This window comes from Neovison vison, chromosome 5 (assembly GCF_020171115.1).
Source record: "Neovison vison isolate M4711 chromosome 5, ASM_NN_V1, whole genome shotgun sequence".
NCBI classification, from domain to species: Eukaryota; Metazoa; Chordata; class Mammalia; order Carnivora; family Mustelidae; genus Neogale; species Neogale vison.
The window spans coordinates 3,570,260-3,585,226 of NC_058095.1; the positions used below are offsets into that span (position 1 = coordinate 3,570,260).

A 14,967-nucleotide genomic window follows, 5' to 3' on the forward strand; every position below is an offset into this window, starting at 1 on the left:
GCTGGGGAGACCAAGCAGGGATCCACGACCAACGAAGGAGCAGCACAGCCCGTCACAAGGCGGGAGAGGGCAGGGTGGACGTTGGAGTCCGGAAGACCCAAGTTCCAATCCAGACGTGGTGCTGTGCAACCTCAGGCAAGTTTCTTAACCTCTCTGAGCCTCCGTTTCCTTCTCTGCTATGAAGGTAAATGAGATCATGGATACATAAGCACGGGGTCCCTTCCCCCAGAGCAGGCCTTAACTTTGAAGTGAGGAATCTCAGCCCTCAGCGAGAAGAAAAGCTGGAGAGGTCGGGGAGTCCCGGAGGGGACGGCTCAAGGTTCATTCAGTAACTAGGTGCTGGGTTTGAACCTACCGATGAGGGAGTAGATAGGTCCCCAGGACTGATAGGGCAAGAGGGGGGGATGCTGTGTAGCTTGAGTTAAACAGGCTGGAAGTGGCCTGGGCCCCAGGGAACGGGGCTCCCGGGCGTCTGCCCGGCCGCTGAGTGCTAACACGGCCCTGCACATGCGAGCTGCTGGGGACAGCCAGCCAGGTCAGGGGCCTTGGCAGCGGCTGCTGCCTTTGCAGACGGTGGGGAATTCTTAAGGAGTGTCCAGCATCGTTCCTGTGCCCGCAAGCGGTGGGAACATGCCCCAGGCCGTGGGCAGAGCTGGCAGAGGGCACATCCAGCCACCCTCCAGAGGGCGAGGAAGGGTCCACCCCAGCCCGGTGCTCCAAGCCCACGTCCTCTAGTGCAGCCCTCCCTGGAATTATGACTGTGGGGTGCAGATCCCCCTCTTTGGGGGGCGTCTCTGGCCAGGGACCTCAGCTGCTATCCCCGCCTCCAGGAGGGAGGGTGCAGAGCCACCCCTGAGTCACCATGCCCACTTCCTGCCACACAGAGCCCTCGGCTGAGTCACCGGCCCCCCAAAGGGAAAGACTGGCCACAAGGCCGGAAAGCTGGAGACCCACGGTGGCAGGAGTGGGGGTGCTGGCCACGGCTGCGGGGCCGCGGGGCTATTCTCTCCCATGGCCAAGGTGCGTCCGCAGGAGCGGGAGTCCTCCCAGCGGCACTAGCCCGCCGCCAGCAGGACTGGCTCTTTGCTGGTCACCCCCCCCATACCCTTCAAAACAAAGCAAAACAAGAAACCCCCACTTTTTATTTTGAAATAACTTCAGGCTGACAGAAGACTTGCAAAAGTACTACAAACCACTTCGCGTACTCGTCGCCGGGACACCCCCAAAGGCAACTTGTTGCCAGTTTGCTCGTGGGACTGTTTCTCTTTCTGCTGTTTCCTTCCTGGGCCATTTGAGGGTAAGTGGCAGACATGAGGTCCCTTTCATCCTGAAATGCTTCCGGGTTGTACGTCCCTCCCTGAAAAAAAAAAGGGTTTTTCTTGGAGAATCACAGCTCACTCAGCAACCTTAAGGAAAGACCTTCATGGGGGCACCTGGGGGGCTCAGCGGTTAAGCCTCTGCTTTCGGCTCAGGTCATGATCCCAGTGTCCTGGGATCAAGCGCCACGTCAGGCTCTCTGCTTGATAGGAAGCCCGCTTTCCTGGTCCTAGTTCCCCTGCTTGTGTTCCCTCTCTCGCTGCGTCTCTCTCTGTCAAATACATAAATAAAATCTTAAAAAAAAAAAAAGAAAAAGGAAAGACCTTCATGTCCGATGATATCCCATCTCAGATGCTTCAGGTCTGTATGGAGAACCGGACTGCGCGGAGGCCAGCCTGCGTGGGGAGGGGTGATTCACCCCCCCTGCAAACCTAGCCAGGGGCCAGCACCCCCAAGTTCTCCCCGCCGGGCCTGGGGTGCTGAAGGACCACTCAGCGTCCTTGTAATCAGGGATAGTCATTCGCTGGGGAATGAACCTTTGACCAAAGTGGGATGGGAACGTGTACGACTTCTTCCTTCTTCCCGGCACCGGGGCTCCGGGGGCTTGTAATCAGTTTCCTGAAAGATACCACAGGAGACAGGAGACGCCCCACGTCCTAAGGGACAGTTGGTCACACAGGAGTCCTCTGCTTGGGGTCTAGTGCCCGGCGGTCACCTTGAAACTCTTGATTATTTCGTCTTTCCGTTTGGGTCTTCTTTTTTTTTTTTTTTTTTTTTAAAGATTTTATTTATTTATTTGACAGAGAGAAATCACAAGTAGATGGAGAGGCAGGCAGAGAGAGAGAGAGGGAAGCAGGCTCCCCGCCGAGCAGAGAGCCCGATGCGGGACTTGATCCCAGGACCCCGAGATCATGACCTGAGCCGAAGGCAGCGGCTTAACCCACTGAGCCACCCAGGCGCCCCCGTTTGGGTCTTCTAAGTAAAGTCCTGCAGTCCTTTACTTCAAAGTAAACTCCCCAGGCTAAACCCTGAGTCCCTTGTCAGCTTCCCTCCAGTGGGCATCATTCTGCTCCTCATTCTACAGACGAGATAACTGAGTCTCAGGGAGCTTAACTCACCCGAGGTCGACCAGTAAGTAGTGAAGCTGGACTCAAACCCAATTCTTCCTGCTCCGAAGCCCAACCTGTCCCTCTTGGCTGCTGACGTGGTTGTTTCTGGGGTCTCTCCTTTGATTCCCGAGAAACAGGGTCAATTGATCTCATTCTGGGCCCCACACTAGAGTGGTGGACACAGAAAAAAAATCAGACCTGGAGCTGGGATTGAGGTTGGCGACCCTGAGGGAGTGACGCCAGCGCTTGGGCCACGTGGGCCCAGGACACGCTCTCCAAGGTGGCCGAGCCAGGGGCTGGGCCTGGGCCGCGGCCAGTCCTGCCTTCTGGCCTGTGGTCCAGTTTTCGTTTCCACCAGCCAGGGAAAGCGGGGCTGAGTCACCGGAGTCCCTGTCCGTGACTCCTCGCCCATACATCATGCATTCCAGTCCCTGGCTCTTGGCAAAACCCCACTAACTTCTTAGCTCGCCCCACCCTCTTCCCTGAAATAAATCAAAATTTCAAGCTGGGGAGGAGGTCCCTTGACCCAAGCCCTTCAGTCTGCAAGCAGAGGCTGTGGGGTTTGGGCAGAGGTCCTATTGGGTGGAGGGTGTCAAGGTTTGTGTCCTGGGGTGTCCCTGCTGCTGAGTTCCCTTAGAGGTTGGGCCAATTAGCCTCTCTGCGTCTCAGCTTCTCCTGAATGGGGCTGGTGATGGTACGGATTCGGTGAAAAGGTCTCTTGGAGCAGGAAATATAAGAGCCTTCTAGAGGGAACTCCCCTGAATGCGCCCCACACCTTGTAAAGATGATCTCATCTTCAAGAAGAAACGGGCTCAGAGAGGGTAAGTCACCTGTCTACAGCAACCCAGCCAGCAAAGCCAAGCCCAGGTCTGCAGATGATGGTGCAGAGCAGCCACCCTTCCCACCCGGCACTGGCCCCAGGGAGCAGCGAGCACTGGCTGCCTGCCCACCGGCTGCCTGCCCACCAGCCCAGGGCTCGCAGAGTCCAGGGTGCAGCCAACCGGAGAGGAGCAAGGAAGCCGACCCCCTCCAGATAAACAAAGCACTTCCTCCCCGCGGCCCAGGCCCAGAAGGAAGAGGTGCTGTGTGCACAACTGTTTATAGAGACAGATGTTTGGGACGGAAAAAGAGAGACAGCCCTCCTCCATCCCCATGGAGACAGAGGAAGTTTGCAGCTTGGGCAGAGGCAACTGGAATTGAAAAAGGAGAAGGGGAAAGGAGGGAACCAGATCTGACCCGCTGAAAACGGTTTGACATTTTCAGATGCTGGTGCCTAACAAAGGATGTCACCCAGGCAACCAGGCCTGCGGGCACGGAGGCTGCCCATCCCGCTGGACCAGGGGCCGGAACCCATAGGAGGCTCCCGGGGGAGGGCCACAAATGTCACCGCAGAGCAAATCAGTAAGCACAGATACACCTAGGGGCCTCTCAGCCCAAGGCCCTCCCAAGGATCCCTGCACAGTGGGGAGGTTATTCATGGCCCCACCTCCTCCCTTCTCTCCTCTCCCCTCCCCTCCCCTTCCCTTCCCTTCCCTTCCCTTCCCTTCCCATCTCTTTATTTTCTTCCTTCTCCCAACCCCATCTTCCCCTCCCTCGTCTCTCCCTGTTTCCCAGGTGTTCAATCTTGCCCTCCCCCCAGCCCAGGAACCATGTCCCCACCTTCTTGGTGGCAGGTGGCCTTGGCATGACTGAGACCAGAGGGCTGCTTTTGCATGGAGTGAGCTCCGCTGGGGCCCAGCATAGCCATATCCTCTCACTCTCTGGCTGGAGACCCTGGGTCATTTTAGGCAGTAGTTCTACGGAAGGAGAGGGGGAGATCTGGGGCCCCTTCTAATGGACCACATCTGCTTCCTTGGAATTTCTCTGCCGGTTCGCCAGCCCCTTTGTCTGCACATGGTCCCGGGCAGGGAGAGCTGGTGTCCTGGGGCTGGGCATGGCTTCCCTGAACCTCTGGGCTCTGGTGGTGGGTTGTGTTAGCACCACCCCCACGGCCGCCACGATGTCCAGCGCAGGATGGACACAGTGGCCACCTGCTCGGACCTGCCCCAAGCCATGGCCGGCCAGTGGAGCCTAGCTTTCTTCTCGTCCAGCTCAGCTGCATGACCCTCTCTCCCCTTGCTTCCCTCCTGGGGATGGGAGAGGGGGTGGATGGGGGAACTTCCGATGAACTCTGGCCTGGATGATGAGAACTCCTGAAGCCAGGATGTTCTATGGGAAAGAGCTAGAAGGGAGAGGCACGCTGCAGCGGGCATGCTGGCTCTGGGGTCACGACTACGGACAGAAGCAGGGGGCTGGCGCCTTCCCACCTCCGACCTCGGAAAGGCCCTGGGATGCCCCATGGAGGGAAGGCAGACCACAGCCAGACCATGCATTTATCCAGACTGGCCCGCCCCGCAGTGCACCCCAATTCCCAGCCTGACACCGGGAGTGCCAAAGTGTCAGGGTAATTGTCCTCCTCCGACATACAGGAAGATCAACACTCGGCCCCTCAAGTCCCCCCAAGGGGAACTGGGTTGGAGGCCGAGGGCAGACCTAGGCCGGGGGCAGGAGGGGATGGGGTGTCCACAGCCAGGGGTCTGGGAGCACAGCTGCCACTGGCCCGTGTTGAGTGAAGTGTCAGCTCACATGGATGGCTGGGAAGGGGCAGAACGTGACCACAGAATTGGGAGATCCAGCATCACTGGGTCTAGTCCTGAGAAGGCAGAATTCGAGCCCAGAATTGAGGCCCAAAGAATGTCACCCACCACCCCCTTCCCGGGGAAAAGCAGGAAACTTTGGGAGAACAGAGGATGAGGAGAGCTTTATCAGCGCCCACGATACCAGGGATGAAGGTCGGGGGTAGGGGTGCTCCCCGAGCCCCGGAGCAGCCTGGCCACGTCCCCTGAGGCTTGCAACTGGGCCCTTGTCCCCCCCCTGCCCAGGGAACGGTGTACAGGCTCGACTCCTGCCTCTGCCCCAGCCAGCTGGGTGACCCTGGGCAAGTTACTTAACTTTTCTGGGCCTTGAAACCTCCTCTAGAAAATGGGCATAATAGCTGTGCTTCACTCAGAGGTCGTAAGCACGCAAGGAGACAATAAGGGGAACCACGTTTAATTGACACTTACTGAACTCTTCGTGTGTGTAGGGCTCTGTGCCAGGCTGGGTATTAGCAGAGAGGTAGACCGGGGAATCGTGGGCGTGTCCAACAGGAAGCGCTCACCTGGTCCAGGGAGGGGTGCGTCAGCCGCCCTGCTAGTAGAAGTGACCCAAGGGGGCATTGTAGAGCGGGGCGGCCTGTAGTGCGGGCCCCGTGGAACAGAAACCACAGCCCCGAGGCCAAATCCAGCCTGTGTCTATTCTGGTTCAGCCTGTGAACAAAGAACGGGTTTTACATTTTCAGATGGTCGCAGAACAAAAATTGAGAGAATACTAGTCCCTGGTACATGCGAATGACATGAAGTTCAAGTTCTAATACCCATAAGGTTTCATTAGGACATAGCCAGAGGCATTTGTTTGCAAATTGCGAGTGTCTGGGGCTGCAAAGGCTTATTACGCAGCCCATTGCAGGGGGAAAAAAAACAAAAAACAAAAAATGTTGCTGACTCCTGGCCTAGGAGAAGCATGTTCAAAGACCAAGAGGTTAAGAGAGAGAATGGAAGGTAGGTAGGGGGAGAAGCCCACTGTGGCTGGACCGGAGAGATGAGAGCTGACGGGGGAAGGTGAGGGGGACGGAAGCCGCAGAGGTGACCCGTTCGCCACAGTCCAACGACCCTGTGGGTCCCACCCAGGAGAGGACAGGAGTCGAGGGTGAGTGGGTCCTCCTCAGCTGCTGCCAGCCAGACGCCATCTTGCATGAGCCTCCTGGGGCCCCAAGAGGGCTTGGAAATCAGAACATTTCCGATCTTTTCCAAGGAAACCTCCCTTCTGTGGGGCTCAGCGATGCTTCATTTTCCCCAAGGAACCAAGCTGGGGAGGTTACCCGGGGCTGCTGTCCTGATTCCAGAGGAGCCCAGGAAAGGCCTGTGGGGTGCTCCCTCCTCTCTCCAGCTCCTGCTCAGCCAAAGCCTGAGGAATGCTAATGGAGCAGACTGAGGCCACCCCAGGGGGCCTAGGGCCGCAAACATCTGGCCAGGGGTGCTGGGGTCACAGCTGGGCCCCAAGGCCTTCTGGGAGGGAGAAGGAGGGGGAGGAGGAGTCAGAGGAGGGCAGGGGAGCCTCCTCAAGGCTGCCTCAGGGCTGGGACCACCCTTCGGGGGAACCCCTGGACAATTCATGGGGCAAACCGTTCCATCTTGTTGGAGGAAGGCGGTGCCCACTGTGGTCCCAGTGTGCTTGTGGGCTGACCCTCAGCAGGAAAGCTACAGGGGCCCACCCCACAGCAGGCTGGGACGGTTCTCCACTGGATGGTGCTGGGGCCAGGGCCTTGGCTGGGCCACTGAGGAGAGATGGATCCCTGAGGGACCCTTGCCAATGCACAGGCCCTGGATGGGGTGGTCCTACCCCCCACCCAAGAAACCACCTTTGCACATTTGTCTCTGTGCTGCTCCCTTCCTTGGACCAGCCCCTGATGGTCCCAGTCTGGCATGCGTGGGACCAGTTAGTGACCTGGGCCTCTCTGGACCCCCCGAAGTTGGAGGGTATGGTGACAGCATTGTGGGGGAAGAGGAAAAGAGGAAGGGTCTTCACCTGCCCCCTGCCACCCCCCCGTCCATTGTGCTGGGTGTCCCAGGACAGACAGGCAGGCACAGAGATCCCTTGCGGCAGCTTGTCCAGGTCCCAAGTGAATCAGGCGTAGGCTGCGGGGAGGTGGGCGTGGACAGGGGTGCCTCAGGGGGACACGCCGTCTGTCCCTGCAACAGGAGGGTGGGCTGGAGGAGGAGGCCCAGGCCTGACTTCACAGGCTCCCGTCTTCCCGCTTTGTCCTTCACCACACAGCTGCAGGGCCGGCGGGGCGGGGGGTGGGGGGCGGGGGGTGTGTGTGCACCTGTGACCTCAGACCCCCTTCCCTCCCCCACGCTTGGCACCACGGTCCCCGCCAGGCACCGGCAGTCCTCCAGCAGCGGGGGCTCCGGGCCTGGTCTCTGCAGCCGGACTCCTCCGGGCCCACAGCCTCGGGCTCCATCACCTCGGGGCTCCACCTCCCGCTCCTTGGCTCTGGAGCCAGGACGTCCAGGGCCTCTGGATGTTGCCTCACTCGTCATTGGATCTTCCAGCCAAGGTCCCCACCCTTGCCCTTTCCCAGTCCCGCCCCCCCCCCACTGCCGCCCCAACTTCCTAAAGCGCCTTCCCTGCCTGCCTGCAAGTCACCCGACTGGGCACCGAGCGCAGCCCGACCCAGACCCCTCACCCAGCTCTCCCAGTCCCGAAAACGTCTGAGGACCTGGGGCACCTGGGCAGCTCCAACAGCAGCCTCGGGGCTGCAAACCCCCGCCCGGTCCCGGCCACACACTCCAGCCACCACTCTGGCACATGGAAACATGCACACGCATGTGCACACACACACACGCACGTGTATATGCATAAGCATGTGCACATCTGTGCGCAATCATGCATGTGTGTACACACCCACGTGTGCACTCTCCCACCGTTCAGCTGGCTTTGCGCCCCATGCACCTTCCTCCTGGGCTCCGCCTGCCTCTCCCACACCCACAGGGACCCATTCCCCGGACTGGGGACTCGCTAGTTCCCCAAAGCTCTTTCCAGTGGGGCCACCCAACCCCCTCCACACCCGTCGGGACGGCGGCACCTGCCTGCTCCCAAGACTTGGCATCTGATGCTTGGGTATTATTTACGGTCAAGATTAAAACCAAACCAAACCAATCCCCTGCTCCTGTCTGAAATTGGTGAATGATTGGCGGGGAGGGGGGATCCCCACCGATGAGGCTCAGCCTCGCTGGGAAAGGGACTTTCCTTAGAATGAACTAAGGCGTCTTGTATCAGCTCTTAACGATTTGGGAAGGGAAGCAGAAGAGCTCTTTACTGTAATTCGAACAGCTAAATTATTCATCAAGAACAGCAGGCAGAGATTGGACAGTGACCTGAGAGACAGGAGGCCCCGAGCCCAGTCCGTGACCCAGGCCTGGGACCGTCTCCCCCTGCTCCTGAGGGGTTGGCTGAGTTAGAGGGGTCTGGGGAGAGAGTCACACTGGGGGTCCCGCAGAGTAGGAAGAGCATCGTTCCAGCTGGGAGATGGGGGTGGGGGTGGGGGACACTGAATCAAAGGGTTCTGGCCACATAGAGGGCCGCAGTGAGAGATGTCCCTGGTCCCTTGAGGACTTGTCCTGATACAGGGGTCTCCCCAGCTCTGGCCAGGTGGACCCCAGACCATGGCAGGCTGGCCCTGTCCTGAGACACCAGGTTTTAAGGTGCCTGGCTCCCCACGCTGACTCCCTTCTGCAGCCTACAGCTGTCCCTGCTGATCTCACGTGCCTCGGCTGGGAAGGAGGTGGCCAGAGTCCCGTCCAAAGTTCAGGTACACTCCCCCAGATGGTCAGGAGGGGGAGGCACGGGACAGATGGACATCAGAGCTTGTCCCTCAAATGCAAAACACAGGTGGCTCCATGTCCCTTCACCTCTACTCTGGGACAGGGAGGGTTGTGGGGTGAGGGACGCTCACTCCAGCTCTCCTGTCCTGCCTGGTCAGCCCTCATGCCCTGTGCTCTGACCCAGAGGGAGGCCGGGACAGAGAGCTCAGAAGTTTCAAGCATTGTCCTTTCTTCCTTCCAGCTCTGCCTGTCCCCAAGGAAGGAGTGACCGGAGGAGCAAGGGGAGGTGGGGACGGGCCCAGGGCCCAGTTGTGGTGGTTGGGTAACATCTCCCACGTAGGAGTCTCTCCCTTCCCCACGAGGAAGCCTTCTGGGGGAGAGGTGAGACTCTCTGCCCCAGTTCCTCCCGCCCCCAGCATCGGACCCGGCGGGTGCTCTGTGGATGTGAATGAACGCAGGTGATGGACAGATGGACAGAGGGAGGGGTGGACCTGGAGGAAAGGAGTGGGAGGTCCATGAGCCTGCGTGGGGACTGAGCCCTGCCAAGTGCGCGGTCCGGGAGAGACAAAGAGGAAAAGCAAGAGAAGTAGAACCAAAGGGGGGGGGGTGTCTAGTGGTGGAGAACCCGCTGAGATGGGGGGTGAGAAGTCTGTGCTCCCGCTTGGTGCACCAGAGGGAGGCCCAGGACTGGGGCGGGGGGCGGAGGGGGGGTGGAGGAGAGGGAGGAGGAGCTGCAGGAGGAGGAGGCCCAGGAGGGGGAAGCGGGGGAGGGGGAGGACCCAGCCTTTTGGAAAGTGGAGCCCTGGGGGCAGCACGTGCTGACTCACCCTCCTGCCTTCAATTTTCCCTGTTTCCTGGGGATTCTCATTTTATTTTCGGGAAAGCTGCCTGCTCCGTGACTAATTTGTTCTTAAACAAACCAAACCCAGGCGGTGGGGAGGCCAGGCGGGGCCTGAGTCACTCTCCGCCCAAGGGGACCACACCTCAGCTGTGGGCCTGGGCCGCCCTCCAGCTCCTGGGAGACCCTCCCACCCGGGTCTGAGGGTGACTCGCAGCTCCTCAGGGAAGCAGTGCTGGGGCGGTGGGGGGGGGGCGCCTGGCCTGCCAGGGATCCCCAGCGGCTGAGGGAGCTCCTTGACTGTCCCCTGCCTACAACAGCCTGGCCTGCAGCCAGTGCTCAGGTCGCATTTGACTGACCCACTGATGACTTGGGTTCCCTCCCTCTCCTCTCCCACACGCCCTCCTGGAACCCTTCCCTCCCACGGCCCTTCAGTTGGGTGACACACACTTACTAGCAGTTCCCTTCCCCAGGACCACATCCTAAACCAGACACAATGGTAAATGCAATCTCTGAGTGTGCATGACTGTCGCTCTGTTTCCCCAACCCCAGGGGGTGTTGGGGGACTGGTGGGGGCTCTTAATCGCTTTGCCATCAGGGCCGCTCAGACCTGTCCACCCGGTAGCACAGCCTGGTGGGGAAGCAGCCTGCCAACCAGGCACTCTACCAGGCATCGGGGAGACGCTGGCCCCTCCGTTTCCGAGAGGCCCAGTGTCACTAAAGAGCAGATGCTGCATTTGAACCCAGACCTTTGCACACGTCCAGTACCCTAGCGGGCCATCTGCTACCCTCCACCGGGGCTATGAAGGGGGAATGGGCCAGAGGGCAGCTCAGCCATGGGCCTGGTGGTGCAGGAAGATAGGGACCAGCATGGGAGGGCGGAGGGAGGCAGGGGTGTTTTCTCTGGCTCCAGCCCCAGTCTGGATGTCCCTACTAAACCCAAGTCTCCTGGGTGGGACTTGGGCAGACAGGCCATGGCATATGGAAGAAACATGTTTCTATTGTTCATCTCGCCCTTTTAAAATTTCAACTTTTGTGGGTACATAACACACGCGCCGAGTAATAAAGCGCCTGCGGTTTGCAGATAAATGGACCGACACGCTCTGGAACAGGGGAGAGCACTGCCCCCCAGCCCAGCGGGCTGCACGCAGGGACTCTCGAAGAGCGGGTGCCCAGTAAACCCTTCTGTGTCTGAAGGCAAAGGAGCTCCAAGCCCGGTGTCCCTGGACGGGGGCGGCGCCCAGGGACCGACTTTCTCCCGGGTCAGGACGCAGACAGACCCCCTTGCCCCAACCGGTCCCCTGCACCCCCACCCCTGGGCAGGACCGGAGGGACTTGGCTGCGGCCGGCCTCCTGTCCCGGGCCACCACCAGCCCCCCTCACTCCCTTCCCCCCGGAGGCGCCACCTTCCCCGGGGTGGCCGCGAGGGCCCAGGGAAGGGGGGCCTTTCTGCGTGGCCGCAGTGGCGTGGCCACAGCTTCCCAGCGTGTCCCCCTCCCGGAGGCCCTGAGCGCCCCTCGCCGCGCCCAGGAGCGGGTGGGCGACCCCGCGCGGCCCCTGGCCAGGCGGCCCGCTGCGTCCCCAGCTGCGCCGCCCGGAGCGCGTTTCCAGGAAGCGGGAGCCGAGCGGGCGCGAGTTCCCGACAGCCCGGCCGGGCGCGGAGAGCTGCTGCCGGGCCGCCGCCGCGGCTGCGTCCACACCAGCAATCAATGCGCCGCGGCTCCCCTCGGACTCCTCTCCGCCTAGCGCAGCGCCGGCACCAGCGGGGGCACCGCGCCCGCCCCGCCGCGCACGGGTCCTGGGCTCCTGTCGGGGCGGCTCCCTTTCTCCCTGGGGGGACGGGTCACTTGACTCGCTTGCCAAACGAGAGCGACGGTTACCCCACCCCCACCCCCAGGGCTGCGGGGAGCAAGGACCAGGACCCATCCTGCACACCCCCAGCGTTTTAACTGCCGCTCGGAGGACGCTCGGGCTTGCGGCGGGGCCCAGTGACCCGAGGTTGGACCAGCCAGCAGCTCCCCACTTAACTAGTACCTTCTCTGCCTGCCGGACCTCTGCTTCTTACAAGGGGGGGTTCCGAAGAACTCCAAAAGAAGCCGCAGGGACTTCCCCAAGCCCAGGGTCGGCCCCCCCCCCACTCCATCCCCCACCCCCCAACCCCCCACCATGTGCATCCCTGTGCAGAGGCTGGGAGCCAGGGCGAGAGGGGAGAGACTTCCGGGCCTCTCCGCTCACCTGCCAGCCCCTCCTGGTTTGGGGAGACTGATGGGGAGAGAGGACGGAAGGAGAGGACAAAGACCGGGTGGGAGACGGGGAGACTGAGCCTTTGGGAAGGTGCGGGCATGGCTCCCCCCATGGGGGAGGTCTGATGGGGCAACAGATAGAGAGGGCTGGGGCCCCAGTCCCTTCCTGGACCTAAAGCAAGAAGAGACCTGGGGTGGGGGAGGCCTCCTGGTCTCACTAGGTGGCCTGTGTCAGCCCCCAGTTTCTGTCTTTGCCAGGGAAGACCCGAAGAGGGGTTCTAATGGGGGGCTTAGCACCAGAGTCAGAACAGGAACCATAAAAGCGTTGCAGGCCCGGAACAATGTTTCCTTCCCACCCCACCCCCCCCCGCCCCCCAGGGGTCAGGGACCCTCTGTTCACCAGGGATGTGGAAAAGAAGCCCAGGTCTGGAAAGAAACCTGGGTCTAAGCCTCCCCCACCCACTCCCTTCCCCCATCTGCCTCTTCTGACTCACTGGCCCAGGGTCCTGCTTCCCCTGGGATGGCAGCATGGAGGGGTGACTCCAGGGGGCCACCCAGGCAGAATCAGAGGCGGGGGCTGGGGGGGTCTGTGGGCATTTGCGATGGGATGGTGAGTGTTGCTTGTGGACCTCGAATTCCCAACAGGGTGTCTGGAAAGGGCAGCTAAGGGGTTTGAGTCCCTTGGTGCTGTCGGTGGTGGCTGGGCAGTGTTCATTTGAAGAGGACCCAGGTCTCAGGTAAGGCACAGGGTCTTAGCTTTCTGGGGGACCGTCCTGCTTCAAGGTCCAAGGAGGATGACCTTCCTGCCCGAGTCTCCATGGCCCTCCGGCCCCACCCGGAGTGTGTCCGTTCCTGCGTTCCTTCAGGCTCTTGCCCAGCTTCCCTGAGTGCCCCAGCAGGGCGGGTCTCCCCCTCAACCAGAGATACGGTGAAGGGGCTCAGGGCTGGTGGAGGGGGGCCCCGTTACCAGCCTGGGCAGCCGTGAGCCCAGGGGAGAATCCCCCAAGCTGGACTCTGGCACCAGAAATCAATTCTTTTAGTTGAAATTTGTATTGATTTTAGAGTCACATGTAGTTATAAGAAATAATACAGAAAGAGCTCATATACACTTTGCTCAGCTTCCCCGCATGGTAACATTTTTCAGAACCATAGGACGATAGCACAGCCTGCGTCTTAGCTTTCATATAATCCGCCCGTCTTATCCGGAATCTTGCTTGGATCCGTTTGGTTTATATAACCCTGTCGCCTGTGTTGCTCCCCGCCATTGCCCTTGGTAACCCATCACACCCCTGCCAGCATCCTGTAGCTTCCAGACCGCAGCAGAAGCCAGTTTTGAGCAGCAGGTAGAAGGTGTTTGCTCCCACACCCCCTCCCAGCCCTGGTGGCCTGTTGGTCACTGCCTCAACCTCCCCTCGAGAGCAGGGGTTGTGTCTCGGCATCTCGCATCCCAGGCTGGGCACACTTCCTGGACTGACGGCGTGTGTTCGCCAGAGGAGGGGGCCGTAGGCAAATCTGTGACCCGGAGGACAGACCCTCCCCACCATAGCATGTATGCTGTGCTCTGCTTTGTGGGGGGAAGGAAGAAAGAAAGTGTGTCTGTGGCGTGTGGGCACATGCTTGGATATACACGGAACACATAAGGAAGGATACCTTTGAAAACAAATATCAACCTTGCTTGCTTCTGTGATGGGGCAGTAGGTAGCTGGGGATGGGATGCGCCTGCTGTAACCAGTTAGTGGCCTTGAACGATAAAAACTTATTATCGTATCGCTCTGGAGACCAGAAGTCTCAAATGAGTCCATGGAACTGTGTTCCTTCTAAGGGTTCTAGGGGAAAATCTGTTTCCTCGCCTTTTCTCCTGCTTCTGGAGGCTGCCCGTGGTCCTTGGCTTGTGGCCCCTTTCTTATGGACTGTTTGTTTCTCCTCACCCCATGCCTAAGTTGAAGCCCTAACCCCCAACACCAGGGTGTCTGGAGGTGGGGCCTTTGGGAAGTGGTTAGGGTTAGATGAGGTCATGTGGTGGAGCCCTAGGAGGGGATTAGTGCCCTTAGAAGAAGAATGATCTGAGAGCTTGCTCCTTGTCCTCCAGGGAGACACAGTGAGAAGGTAGGTGGCCGTCTGCTAGGCAGGCAGAGGGTTCTCACCCGAAGCCTCATTGTTTGGACATGACCTTGGACTTCCTGCCTCTGGAATGGTGAGAGATAAATGCCATCAAAGGCCCATGTCCGTGGTATTTATGATGGCAGCCGAGCTCACCGAGACCCCCTTCCTCCATCTGCGGGGCCATCAGGAAGCATCTTCCCGCGTCTCTTCCGGCCTGGTGCATGCCTGTTGCAAGCACCGTGGTGATCACATTCAGGCCCCACCTGGAAGGCCCAGGATTCTGTCACTCCTCAAGGTCCTTAACTCCATCACATTGGCAAAGTCCCTTCTGTCCAAAGAAGGTGACATCATCGCAGGTCTGGGGGACGGGGTGTGGACGTCTTTGAGGGCCCCTGAGCCAACCACAGAGGGTAACATTTCTCAGTCAACACTTGTCACGTCTCAATTTTGAAACCTATGACTCTTACCTATTGAGAAACACAATGCCAGTCAAACTAAGGGGAGCTGAGAGGGGCCCGGAGTGTGTGTGTGTGTGTGTGTGTGTGTGTGTGTGTGTGTAAGCTGGCGTTGACCCCTCCCTGGGCCTATGCCTCTCCTCTGAGGGAAAGAGGCAGCAATGGACAGATCCGGGCCTGCGGGACAGGAGCAGCCCGTTGGAGCCCTCGGAGCCTCAACCTTCACCCGGTTCCAGGGGAGGGTGGGCTCTCCTTTCCTCCTGGCTCTGCTTGGAGATCAAAACCCTGAACATACCCAAAATGCAGCCAAAGCGGTAACCTGTGGTGGTAGAAAAATCGTGACAAAGCCACCCATACGCTTTGTGTCCCTAAGATGTCCTTTCTGCTGTCCTCAGCACAGAGACGGAGCAGCCCCTCCTCCCCCAGGTCCCACTTGTC

The 14,967-nt window shown here is 59.9% G+C and overlaps 1 long non-coding RNA gene across 1 annotated transcript; it reads right to left on the bottom strand.

The window, feature by feature from the left end:
• Positions 1 to 1,116: 1,116 nt before the first annotated feature.
• Positions 1,117 to 9,788, bottom strand: LOC122907519. The gene is made up of 3 exons (XR_006384718.1): positions 9,718 to 9,788; positions 5,531 to 5,773; positions 1,117 to 1,357 (listed from the first exon to the last, which is right to left on the bottom strand). It is a non-coding gene; the product is annotated as an uncharacterized LOC122907519 (long non-coding RNA).
• Positions 9,789 to 14,967: the final 5,179 nt, after the last annotated feature.